The sequence below is a fragment of the Protopterus annectens genome, chromosome 10.part0 (genome assembly GCF_019279795.1).
Source record: "Protopterus annectens isolate FY-2018-M chromosome 10.part0, PAN1.0, whole genome shotgun sequence".
NCBI lineage: Eukaryota > Metazoa > Chordata > Ceratodontiformes > Protopteridae > Protopterus > Protopterus annectens.
Window position 1 is genome coordinate 997,127,928 of NC_056744.1, and position 14,145 is coordinate 997,142,072.

General features: G+C 40.9%; 1 long non-coding RNA gene across 3 annotated transcripts in view; it reads left to right on the forward strand.

Moving 5' to 3' along the window:
- Positions 1 to 14,145, forward strand: part of LOC122813444 — a 436,310-nt gene that overhangs the window by 148,395 nt on the left and 273,770 nt on the right. Inside the window, exon 1 of one of the 3 annotated variants that reach the window (XR_006366687.1) lies at positions 10,028 to 10,212. The exons of the other annotated variants lie outside the window; for them this stretch is intronic. This is a non-coding gene — a long non-coding RNA (uncharacterized LOC122813444). Of the gene's footprint in view, positions 1 to 10,027; positions 10,213 to 14,145 lie in introns of those variants that run through there. 3 annotated transcript variants of the gene reach the window in all.

A 14,145-nucleotide genomic window follows, 5' to 3' on the forward strand; every position in this document is an offset into this window, starting at 1 on the left:
TTCATGCTCATTAAAACTTCTTTCCTGGAAGACAATTTTTCTAGTTGCTGTTACTTCAGCCAGAAGGGTGTCTGAACTTCAGGCTCTCTGTGTCCGTTCCACATATTTGGTTTTCCACAAACATAGGGTATCATTAAGAACCAATCCATCCTTTTTGCCCAAGATTGCTTCCCAGAAGAATATCAACCAATCTATTGATTTGCCAGTCTTTTTCCCTAATTATTCTAACAAGTCAGAACAAAAGCTTCACTGTTTGGATGTCCATCACCAACTCAGGTATTACTTGGAATTCAGGAAATCTGATCAACTGTTTCTTTCTTATGCAGAAAACAGGAAAGGGCTTCCGGTCTCCAAAGTGACCCTATCCAGATGGCTGTCTTCTATCATTTCTTATGTTTATCTTCTTAGGTTCATAGGTTCATACTAGGCTATCTGCCCAAGGGCATTTATAAGCCTAGCCCATAGTTATGTGGCTTTCGCCACCCCTTTAGTTTGAATAAAAACTATGCCTATCATTTTGCTGTGCCTCTGTCAAGCAGTGACACTGAAGTAATCCCTGGGGTATATCTGCAATCTCCCATCCATTGGTCAAGATTCCTCTTGAACAAGGCCAGAGAGGTGCTGTGCCTCACATGTACCGGGATTTTGTTCCACAGCATAGGGAGTCTTTGGGTGATGAATCTGTCCCTCCAGCACATTCTATTTATAACCGTGTCAAGGTTTAAGTCTCCCGCCCTTGTGGTTCTGAGGGATCTAGATTTTTGAGGTGAAGCATATTCATCAAATCTGGGTTTGACATGGCCTTATATGTCAGGCACAGGTCACCTCTGAGCAAGCGGTATGAGACTGAATAGAGCTGGAGTTCTTTCAGTCGGGCAGCATAAGACATATTTTTGAGACCCTTTATCCTTTTGGTGAGGAACTTTTGGGGCCTTTCAAGCTGCAGCAGGTGTCTGGTCAGATACATTCGAATGGGGCATTGTACTCAATCATAGGTCTAATGAGTGATGAGTACAGGGGACGATGACCTCCCTTGATCTAGATGTGAATCCCTTCATGATCAGGTGGGCGATATAGAAGGTTTTCCTAACTACTTTAGCAACATGAGTGTCAAATGAAAGGCTACTGTCAACCTGGGTCCCCAGATCCCTGATGACTTTTTCTGTGCTCAGTGGATTGCCACCTATATGGTAGCTAGGGGTAACCTTGTTTTTCCCGAAGGGTATGACTATGCATTTTTTGGCATTTAACTTCAGGCCATGGCTCTGGCACCAGTTATCCATTTCTGTGAGGCCCTTCTGGAGGATATCTGTGTCAGATGTGTTTTCGACTATGGCCCAGTTTGCAGTCATCTGCAAACTTTGTCAGCCATAACCCTCCTGTGTTTGCTTGTACTTCAGAAAAGTAGATGCGAACAAGAGTGGACCCAGGACTGAGCCCTGTGGGACACCACTTGTGACAGGCTTTGAGTCTGACATGGCTCCAGCAACTCTGACCCTGTGGGTTCTGTCACTTAGCCAGTTTGCAACCCATCTTGTGATGTATGGGTTTACATTCAAGCTGATGAGTTTTTCGATGATACCTGAGTGGGGTATTGTGTCAAGGCCTTTGCCAGGTCGAGGTAGGCTGTATGGACTGCCTTTCCTCATCAATGGCCTTGGTGACAGTCTCGAAAAAGTCAACCAAGTTTAAGAGGCAGGATCTGCCTTTGACAAAGCCAAACTGGGTTGGATCCAAAGTCTGCAAGTTCCCTATGTCTTTATTTATGAGTTCCATTATGATCCTCTCCATGGCTTTGCAGATGAGGCTTGTCAAGCTAATGGGGCGGTAATTTCCAGGGTCTGTGGAGGCACCGCCCTTATGAAGTGGGACCACAGTCGCCGTGCCACTCCTTGGGTACGTATCCTGAGGTGAGGCTAAGATTAAACAGCTGTCCTAACTGTGGGTTTAATTCCTCATTGAGTTCGTGAAGCACACAGCCGGGGACACCATCCGGTCCCATGGATGCTGTGTTTTTTTGCCTTAGTGAGGGCAGTTCTCACCTGGGCGTTGGAGATGTTTGGGGGGCTACAATCCTCTGGAATAGATATCTCTCCTTTTGGGGGGGGGGGTTTGCACTGAACCTGTCAGCCAGTATGTTGGCAATGTGTGTAGGTTCAGTAATTTTCACATCATTTTGAACTAATTCTGAGCATATCTGGGAGTTTCCTCCTAGGTTTCTAACATAGCTAAAGAAGGCCTTATGATTCTCTTTAGAGTCCTTGGCGATTTTTCTCTCAAAATTTGCCTTGGATGATTTTATGAGAGCTCTTAGTTTTTTACTTATAATGATCAAAGGTGTCTTACCTTTCAAGGATTTTGCTCTATCTTGTAGTAGCTTCCTCCTTTTGCTGTAGAGCTTGTTTATGGCTGGGGTCCACCAGACTGGACGCTTGCCTTTGGTACAGAGAGTCTTAGTTTTGTTTGGGATTGCCTGATCCATGCAGTCCTGTAGGTGCTGGTAGAAGGCATTTGTAAGTGATTCAGCGGTTTGAGTAATGTTTACCACTGGCTCAGGGGCCTTAAAGGAGACCACACTAGTTTTTAGAAGTGTGAAATCGGCTTTTGAGAAGTTTTTCACTGTGGTCTTTTTGTTTAAGGTGGGGCCGGGATGAGGACCTCCAGCGAGATTAGTTTATGATCTGATCTCACCAGTGAGGGGTATACTTCCGGTGTTGAACATTTTGATCCCATGTTCGTGATGATGAGATCAAGTATGTTTTCTCCTCTTGTGGGGATGGTGACTAGTTGTTCCATGGCATTTGAGTTTATGAACTCCAGGAATCTTTGGGTTAGAGTGTTCGGGCTTGAGTAGTGTTCCCAGTCTATATTAGGGTAGTTGAAGTCACTTAGTATGATGGTGTTTGGAGATACATTTATCCCCTCCAATGTTTTCAGGAAGGCCATGTGAGGTTCCTGAGTTTGAGAGGGTGGCCTGTAACATGCTACAAATTGCAGAGCAGTCTTACCTATGGTTAATTGCACCTGGATGGTCTCCGATGCATCGTGCGTTGCCACCAACCTTGAGGTGTGGGTGTCCTTTATGAATATGGACACCCCCCCTCCTTTCTTGGTGTTGTCCGGATTTTGGGGCCGGAACGCGTGATATGAGGTTAAACCTGTTAGTGCTGGGGTGCTCTCAGGAGCCTTGAACCAGGTTTCTGTCACAGCACAGACATCGGTGTTCTCCATATTGAGAAGGGCCTCGAGTGCGTGCATCTTGAGATTGAGACTTCTGGCATTGAGCAGCATTACCCTCAGTTTTTTTCCTTTTTGGTGTTCTAGGGTGGTAGGTTTAGAATTTGAGCCTTGCCTAAAAAAGGCACTATGGGGGTGGCAAGAGCCTTTGCCAATATCCGGAAGCCCAGGGGTGACAGGTGCAAGCCGTCCCTTGCGAAGCAGCGTGGCTTGTCCAGCATGTCATCCCAGGCAGACAGACATTGGATCCCCTTTGAATGACACCAGAATTTAAGCCAATTATTAAAGCTGATCATCTTATCACTGTATTGTGGCATCATTCTAGGTGAAGGTAGGATACTGCTCAAGGTCAGGGTCATACCTGCCTGGGCTACATAATCAGAGAGCTCCTCGATGTCCCTTTTCATGTAGTCCAAGGAGGTGCGTCTCAGGTCGTTGACACCAGCGTGGACAATGACTGAGTCGTACTTGTACCTGCTGTTGAGAGACCTGAGTGCTTGTGTTATGTGGCGGATTCTAGCGCCCGACAGGCAGCTTACTGTGACCTTCTCTTTACTCAGTCTGGTGAGCGGGACGTCAGTGTGTCTGACTATGGAATCACCAATGACAAGTGTGTCTGGCATTTTGTTTGGCCTTAAGGGCTGTGACTGTTTGACACTCTGACTGTGTGGTCTATGTGTTGCATGTGTTGGGTCGTGAGGTGGTAGTTGTTTGGGTGTCTGCTTTGGTGGCCTCTGCTGTTTTGGTAAATTTTTGATCAGAGCCTCTGAGTATGTCTTTGTGTGAGTATGTGTATGATTTGAAGTTAGGATGGTACCATGTGTGACTGGGTATGTATTGTGTGTGGTTACCTTCTCCTCCTGTCTGGTCTTGCCAGTCCTATGTTGAGAGAGCTCAGCCTCCAGTTTGGCCGTATAGTTGCATTTCTCGCATGTATTTGTGTTTTGTGGGAGAAGGAGAGGATTGTCTGTGTTAATGAGGCAATTGTAACATTGCCTCAATATTCCCAGGTTCACCAGTTGAGCTGGAGAGGACACTAGCAACTGATCCCTCGACATACTAGAAGTAGTAGATAAAGGGACTTTCAAAGGACTCCGGAGGAAGTGGGTTTTAGGCTGGTGGGGTACTATCTATAATAAGAGTGCTTTATCAAGGTGCAAGTACTGTAGGAGTAAGTGCTAGGCTTTACAGATAGAGAATAGTCTACTTGGGAATCAAGTAGAGATGAACTTTTCAGTTATAGGATATGCTGGTTAGATCAGCAGTACAGCTCGAGGAAGGTAGTTCTAAGGGAAAATTGGAAGAGTGGAATTTAGATGGCCCAAATAGTTTAACCTTGTTTAACCGCCGCTGCTCTTGTGTGCAACAGTGGTAACTCTGCGCTAAATCGCGCTTACGCGTGTTTAGCGTGTTTTATAGCAGGGGGCTGAAGGGAGCTAGGAATTGGCCCAAAACGACCAATGGACTACTAGTTTCTGGCTGAAACTTCACCAAATCAGACAAAAAGGCCGCTCAGTGCTTCCCACTCCCACTGGTAAGCAAAGAAACTTCCCTCCTTCCTAATAAGGCAATGGATCAGTAACAGGAACTAAAAACAAAGCCCAGGGATCAGCAACTCTGAAACTGGACTACTCTAGTTCAGTAAGGCGGGAAAACAAGAGATATTTTTTGTTTTATTACAGAGACAAGGAAAAAAAACAGACAGTAAATGCTATAAATGCTGTAAATCGGCTAGCGCACTTTAGTGTGTAGCCTACAGAAACAATCTGCAACAATTAGTAACTTAAAGTGCAATAAACAGTGTAAAATGCAGAAATCACTTAAAGTAGCAGTAAAACAGGCGAAATGCAGTCGCTAGCTTAAATAACAGTGGGAAAGCCACAAAAATACTTATATCTGGTAGAAAGTCACTCTTTTAGCTCTCTGCTGCTTGGATCACTCTGCAGGCCACCACGAGGATCTGTGCTGAGTTGGTACAAGCTGGAAAACGCGTGTTTAGCGTGTTTTATAGCAGGGGGCTGAAAGGAGCTAGGAATTGGCCCAAAATGACCAATGGACTACTAGTTTCTGGCTGAAACTTCACCAAATCGGACAGAAAGGCTGCTCAGTGCTTCCCACTCCCACTGGTAAGCAAAGAAACTTCCCTCCTCCCTAATAAGGCAATGGATCAGTAACAGGAACTAAAAACAAAGCCCAGGGATCAGCAACTCTGAAACTGGACTACTCTAGTTCAGTAAGGCAGGAAAACAAGAGATTTTTTTGTTTTATTACAGAGACAAGGAAAAAAACAGACAGTAAATACTATAAATGCTGTAAATCGGCTAGCGCACTTTAGTGTGTAGCCTACAGAAACAATTTGCAACAATTAGTAACTTAAAGTGCAATAAACAGTGTAAAATGCAGAAATCACTTAAAGTAGCAGTAAAACAGGCGAAATGCAGTCGCTAGCTTAATAACTGTGGGAAAGCCACAAAAAATACTTATATCTGGTAGAAAGTCACTCTTTTAGCTCTCTGCTGCTTGGATCATTCTGCAGGCCACCACGAGGATCTGTGCTGAGTTGGTACAAGCTGGAAAACGCGTGTTTAGCGTGTTTTATAGCAGGGGGCTGAAAGGAGCTAGGAATTGGCCCAAAACGACCAATGGACTACTAGTTTCTGGCTGAAACTTCACCAAATCGGACAGAAAGGCTGCTCAGTGCTTCCCACTCCCACTGGTAAGCAAAGAAACTTCCCTCCTCCCTAATAAGGCAATGAATCAGTAACAGGAACTAAAAACAAAGCCCAGGGATCAGCAACTCTGAAACTGGACTACTCTAGTTCAGTAAGGCGGGAAAACAAGAGATTTTTTTTTTTTTTTCGAAACCAAAAGCACATTCTACCAGGAGCCTAGCCACTTCCACAGCCTTTCAGGATAGGCTACCTATTGACACCATTTGTGCAGCAGCCACTTGGGCCACTCCTCACACCTTTGTTTCTCATTACAAATTGGACTTGGCCTCCAGGGACAGGGCTAGGTTTGGTTCCACAGTTCACAAGAGTCTGTTCCATTGAGCCACCCAGGATAGAGGTGCTAGGGACGTGGTCCCATCCAGCAAGAATGAAGGTGAGTTTGACAACTTAACATTTAGAAGTTATGTACCTACCATAACGTTCCATGTTAGTTGTCTTCTCTCGCCTTCTTTCTTGCGTCCCTCCCTCCTTCCCCCTAGCCTGGACAGACCTTGAAGTTGTACTCTTTTCTGGGGTTGGTTCACTCTTTCCATGAGCTCCCAGTAGGAAGTGTCACTACTGTTAGGGTTTCTTCTACATTTAGTTTGTCTTCTTCCTTGTGAAGAAGTGTTTATGGCAGGGTTTTTCTTGTAGCTACCAAACAAGATCTGAGGTAGTCACACCTTGCATCATGGGATATAGGGTTGCCTCGAGCTGGTAAAATTAGCCCTTGAGCTTAGCAAGTGCCGAGTCGGAGCTGAGGATCGGCTCCGAACCCATCCAGCAAGAAAGAAGGCGAGAGAAGACAACTAACATGGAACGTTATGGTAGGTACATAACTTCTAATTTTGTACAGCACTAGAAAGAGCCGCACATCTTGTTGTTGAGTGTGGTACACTAATGGCAGAGTGCTTTGTTTAAGCTTTATAATATTGAAGTAGCTGAGAAACATGAACCACAAAGTATTATAGAGAATGATAAATATTTACATGGGATCACTGATTTCCAAGAGTTCAGAAAATAGATATGAGAAAACCATATATAATAATCCATGAAAAGAAGACAAAAGTAGCAGTGATCGCCAAAATTGGTATAACCAGTGATTACAAAGTCATATGCAGAGAGAGAGAGAGAGAGAAAGTCCTAAAATATCAGGATTTGCAGGCAGAAGCAAGAGCAGTGTGCAGGAAGGATATTTGGTCAGCTCTAATAACAGTAGGACCAATGGGTCTCATAAAAAAGAATTTAGAGTCCCATTTAGGTATGCTACCGATACACATAATTCTATATGAATTTCAGGAGGAGTCAATTCTGAGTACATTGTGGATTCTACAAAAAGCACTTTTGGCTAACATCAAAGATTGAAACAATAGTAATTTCATGAACTTTAATCATACTTTGACTTAGGAATGGGATCCATTCCCATCATGGTACTAGAAACCTAAAATACTTGGAGAAATTAAACCAAGCAGTTCCAGTGTATATATTTGCAGTTAAAGACTATATTATGTTTTTATGTTTTTTTTTCACATCTGACACAGCTTTTTTAAGTGCATGAAATATTCATGTCTCATTAGGCAGAAGAAGTTTTGGTCTATCTGGATAAACTATATGAGCTTTAATATTATTCTTTTCCAGAACTATGATTTGTCCTGCAAAATCAGACATTTCTACAAAAAATGTCTCACTTTGAGAATTTGAAAAGTTGGCAACCCTAATAAAAACTCTCAGCGAGATGAATAAAATGCTGCTGACAGTACGTGTGTAACTTGAATGATTGCTGAGATATTGTAAGCTGTTTACAAAATATTACAAACATAATAGTTACTGTTTACTGTGACTTATAATATTCGGTTTAAGACCTACAACGTAAAGAATACTACCACTGTAAAAATAGTTTAAACTGAAGAGTTTGCCATTTTTACTTCTTTCATAACTGCTATGGTTCCAGAGATATGAACATTTGTTTGAAATGTGAGGACATAATTTGATTCTGTAAAAATGTTTAGGCTCCGCCCATTGGAAGTTAAAGTACAAACTTCCTGAGGTCCATTGGAGTGAATAAGTTAAGGGGTTTTGTTTGTTTGCTACAGTTCTTTTGAATAAGATCAGTTTTGTTCAAAAACGTGTATTTTTACAGATAATTCCTGTATGGAAGTCATCATCTGTTGTTTGTCCCCTTATAAAGAGATGATATTGACTGGATATAGAAGTGCTCATTTTCTTGATTTGATCCAGACTGATAAGTTGAAGGAAAATCTATAAAATAAATATATAACTAGAAACAGACAATTTTAACATAATTTCAAAATATGATGTAGGTGAAATGCTGAAGTTTGTGTTTTAGTCAAACAGTATGGAAGGAACTCTTTTGTCAACTTTCTTATTTGCAGATAATCTAAAAAGAGGTCCTGCTCAGGAGCCATCTTGTATGTAACAGTAATGTACTTTTCCAATGAAAATTTATAACTCAAAAGACTAAATTTGCTGTAGATAAATCACAGTTGAATATACCACAGCTGTCACTACCTCTTACACTTCAGAGGATATTACTTTTATAGAAATCAGAATTATGGAGTTAGATATATGCACTTACAATCCAGTCTGCTTAGCTACAGTAACATTTCAGATCCAAGAAACAAGCCTGTTCAGCAATCACTTTACTTTTAAGTATATAGAATGATCTGTTATGTTTCTAAGACTCAAACTGTCATTACTAGCAAGAGGTAACAATGATGATGTAAACGGATTCTGTACATCATATGACAATTATAAAAATGCCAATATATTTTATCAGAGTGACAAAACACAGCAGACATTGTTGTTTATTTCTGTATAATTCAGTGTAGCATAAAGGATCAAAACAATGAATTCAAGAGAGAAACTAATTTATAAATAATGGAATGGCAGTGGACTCCTGCAATACTGTGGACCTCTGATCTACAAGAAGGATAAACTCATTTATGCAGCATGCATATGCATATACCAGTTAAATGAAAGGCTTAAAACACAGGCGTAGGTAGAATATATAATTACAATCGTCGCAAACAGCCGGTATACTGGCATCATTAGAAGCAATTACAGTTGGCACTCTAAATACTTTTAAGAAATGAAGGGGCTCCCTGTATCATCCACAACACAGTTCAATAATGCCACATAGTCTAGTTCAGTATTTATGAATGTCTTAAAGTTTTGCAGTAAACAGTTACTGCTATGCAATTTCATGATCTTAGGATGGCAAGTTTTCAAGCTGTTAAAAGTTACAATTACAACTTCAACAGTAAACAAAAATATAATGCAGATTATAGTCAGTAATGAATTTAATGAACAGTATATTGTCTTAACAACAGTTAATCATATATTATCAGCAGAAGCCAGAAAGATTAAATGAAACAAAGAATGCAGTGATACAATAATAGTCACAGTTTTCCATAAAATAGAAATATGATTTTATAAAATCTAACTTTTTTCTTTTTGTGATTTAGCTTTAAATACATGTATGCTCCACACACAGACACACACACACACACACACACACACACACACACACACACACACACACACACACACACACACACACATGCACGTATATAAAGAATGAATCCTAGTAGATAGTAAAGTTCAAAATGCATACAATGTTACAAACAAAATTAATTGTGTCATGCAATTTTCTATAAACCAAACACAAAACATCTTTATCTAGGTAATAAAATAAGTCACAGAATATAACTTGTGGACCAGGGTAATTTGCTATGTCAGCTCTTTCATAATCTTCTTGTATGTTTAAATTGAAGCAGATTGCTCAACTAGAAAGGCTCCAAAGATAACTTACCAAGAAAATCAAAGAAAATCAAAGGCATTAAATCTTTCAACTATTCCGTTAGATTAACGTATCACTCACTATAGTCAATGGCCTATAGGCTGCTCCAAGGTGACCTGTGTTTTGCTTTTTAAGCCACAAAAGATCCAACCCTATTTGACCTTCTCTGCTTTTGCAAAACCATAGCTTTACAAACACCAAGAATTTAAATCCACACCATCAATGAACAATACGCACTGGAGAGTTAGATTCCTAATTCAACATATTCCCAGCCTATGGAATACGTTAAAACTACAGGTCAGAGTACTTCTTTGGCGACCTTTAAGGCTAGTCTTCACGACTGAATTGGTAGACACAAATCTACACCAGGACTGCCATATACAGCCCTGTTCAACTTAGGAGGTACACCAGGACTACCATATACAGCACTGTTCAACCTAAGAGGTAAGCACTATTAAGTGTTTGAAAAGGGAGGCATGAACCCTTTTGTGTGCCTACTTAAAGATGTTTATGGCTTTGTTGTTGCCTAGTAGTGTTCCTATGTGCTTAATGTTTTTCATAATAGAGCATTGGGTTGTCTACTTGTTTAAGTCAAGTTTTTGACATGCATACACAATTGGTTTACTAAGGAATCTGTATAATAAAATAAGGACTAATTTGCCCCTAACTTATGTTCCTCAAAATCTGGAACATATTAAAACAAGTGCTGTAGCTATACTGCAACATTTTTAAAAGAGTTTCATATAAAAATTATCTAAAGTACAAGCATCCAGGTGTTTGTCATTTTATCAGTTAATCTGCATTCTTTTTCTGATTAATTGAAAAATGTGTGCAGAACAAATAAGATTCCTGTAAACGTTTTTCAGGAACTAAGTAACAAAGATGCCAAAAATGAAACTATTTTACCCATGCACAGACATGGACAAGCACACACACACACACACACACACACACACACACACACACACACACACACACACACACACACACACACACACACACACACAATCATCAGGGGTAGTGTTTCATAAGCTGCTACTTCTTGTCAGAGAAGCAGCATTACCATAGAAAGGATTAGAATTTTCTAAACAGGGGCAAACTTAGGGCAGAGATTTAAAATGCCACCTAGCAGGAAGTGAAAAGATAAGGAGAGCCAGATCAAATGCAGAGAATGGGAAACATCCACAGGTACAGTGCTAGCTGAATATCAACTTGTTCATACCAGGACAACCCTCTAGAATGTCAGCAAGTGATGTTTTTTACTAAAAACAATCAGTTATCTCACTCTCTTTTGTGTACTGATGGACACTGAATAATAAAAGGATCAATGAGTGAATGTTGAAGAAATTACTGCACAGGCATTTTTTCTAGGTTATTTTTGCTCCTCTGCATGGCAACCATCCAGCCTTACCTGACTTCACAGTGCCCATTCATTCTTCCACACTGGAGTTCTATCCAGAGGTGAAGTAAAAGCTGTTTGAGAAAGGGTCATGTGCTTTTGCTGGCATCCCAGCCATGACAGCATTTTGAATGGCCTAACCTGACCCTCTGGGTAGCAGAACAAGAGAATTGTATCATCACAGCAGTCCATAGTGACCTACCCTTGTGGCTGCATGCCACTGCACTCTAGCAATGAAACCTACTACTCATTGGTGGCTTGGTGAGACTAACGCCTACCCCAGCTCACTCCTTTGCATCAGTCTCCCCTTTCTGAGAGATAATGTTAGAGTGTGTGTGTGTGTGTGTGTGTGTGTGTGTGTGTGTGTGTGTGTGTGTGTGTGTGTGTGTGTGTGTGTGTGTGTGTGTGTATGTGGCTGACTAGCACAATCCCCCCCCCAAGTATGGGTCCACACATCCTTTTAGTCAGTGCCTTTAAGTGCATGAACCTCTAGGTGGATTCAGGTCTGAGCAAGGATGGGATGATAACCACAGTGGGTGCAGTTAAAAGCTCAGTTCACTGAATCTGAAGACAGTTTGGTAGTGGCTGCATGTTCAGAGCATGCAGTGAAAAAAAAAATCATTATTTTACCAGATGATCTCAAAATGCAGCTTGAACTGAGGGAGTCAGAGTTGAATATCAGAGCCCTAATAATTAAAGCAGCTGAGAGAATCAAACAGCTTGAGGTGCAAAGGCAAGAACAGACATACCAAGGCTGCAGTGTGGAAAGGAAGCATCCTCATGAACTGGTCATAGCAGAGGAGAAATAGAGACAGAGAGAGGGAGGGATGGAAAAGAAAGAGAAAAGTTATGCCGAGATGAAAAGAAGATCAACAGTCTTTGCCAGATGCATGTGAGTAGCAGGGTAAAGACAAAGCCATGGCACTAAGTCCAATGTTATATTGCTTTCTCAATATAAAGAGGGGGTGACATAATCATTTTATTTAGGTATTTGAACATGAATCAAACCAAATGCTCTGGGAGCTATAGACTCCACAGAGGAAACTTTAATAAAATAATATAAACAAAGTTAAGTGTTTCCATCTAAATTATAATAGACTTCCTCAGAACCATTTACAAACACAAAAAAACAAGCAAACACCATTAAAACCTGAAGACACACCCTACACACACACACACATATATATATATATATATATATATATATATATATATATATATATATATACATACATACATACATACACAAATGACCGCAGACTACAATATTGTATCAAAAACCTGCCAGAACTCTTCACGACTTAAAAAAACTTTAAGTATAAGCATTAGAAAGCCAACAAATAGAAAATAAAAAAATAAAAAATAACAATTTAGAGGCTTTGCATTTCAGGTTCCCTCCCACATCCCTAAGACATGCTGTAGGTTGATTGGACAGTCTAAATTGGCCCTAGGCGTGAGTGCGTGCATGTGTGTGCCTTCTGTGGAAGGTTGGGCGCCGGACTGGCAACTCAACACCATTAAATTCTCTGCCAATCATGAGCAGTCAAGGTGATCCACTGTGGCGACCCCTAACCGGGAAAGGCCAGAAGAAGAGGCTTTGTATTTCAGTTCACTAGTAATTGATACAGCCTCTTTCAAACTGGATCTGTTAGCTGCATCCAGCCGTAACTGCCAGATCAGTTCCTTTTGCAGTAAACACTTTTGCCAAACACCTCCCTGGATGCATACTTTCCAAAATATAAAATTTGAATGTAGTAAAATTAGGACAACTGAAAACATGACTTAAAAGGGCACTTTTGTCATCCCTTCGACTAATGCTGTAAAAGTGCTGGTAGATGCGTTTATTAAGTGCATTGTTAGTCTTTCTGACATAAAATGCTGGACAGGACTGACACCTAACTAAATAAACCAGTTTTGAAGTACAGCAATAGTATCTGTCCCTATAAATCCACTTTTTTGCTTTAACCTACAGTGTGCCATGATATTCTGATTCAATGTAAGCACACTGATTACATCTATCATACTTGTAGGTCTTAATGTCATCCCCATTGACTTTATCATTTGATCTCTCCAAAGATTCTTTATATTTAGTAGGTTTTTATAAGTGCATGTAGGCAACTTCCCAAAGCAGTTTTTAAAACTGTCTTCACTTTACAGGATTGGCCAGGTTGTAAATAATGTTCTTAATGTCAGTAGAATCCCAAGAAAAGTGTATAATGAGGTTGTTATTACTTGCCAAATACCTGCGACTGGTATTTTCACCATCCGCATGTGTGTTTTCTAATGGCTTGTATAAACCTTTTAGTATAATCGGTGCATATTTTTCAGGCCTAGCGAACCACACTGAAGAATGAAAAGTATTAATAAGTTGTTGAGGGTATCTGTGTTCCAAAAACATATAATTTTGTATAACAAATTATTTGGAACATACAGAATCATCTAAAGTCAGCCTTGAAGTCTAAATACGTTGGCTCTTAATTACAGGCTTTTTCTGATGATATGGCTGATTGCTTTTAAAATGTAAAAATGCATTACAGTGCATTGGTTTACAAAAAATGAATTATTGAAGGTTCCATCATTTCTTTTGCAGACTGCTACATCCAGAAAATGGATAGATAATGTTTCCACGATGTCCTTCAAGGATGCATCTGCAGCCATCACATATGGGTTGTCCTGCCTCAGGCAGCCCTTCGGTCGGCCGGATTCCAAAGTCTGGGTCCGGCGTCGGCTGATGTCGCCCCTTCCCCGACGTCAGAGCGCATGGGGTATAAAAGCGTCAGCCGACCCCATCTTCCCCAGTCTTTCTTGCCACGTGGTGCCCGAAGCAGAAGCAGTTCGCAAGTGCCAGTCAGTCAGCTCCTGTAATTCAGCTAAACCGAAGACTTCAAAAGCTAAGTACCCCATTGGGGACTCTTTCTTGCCTCAGCCAATGTCAGATAAAATTAATAATTGCTTAACTTGTGGGAAACAAATACCTC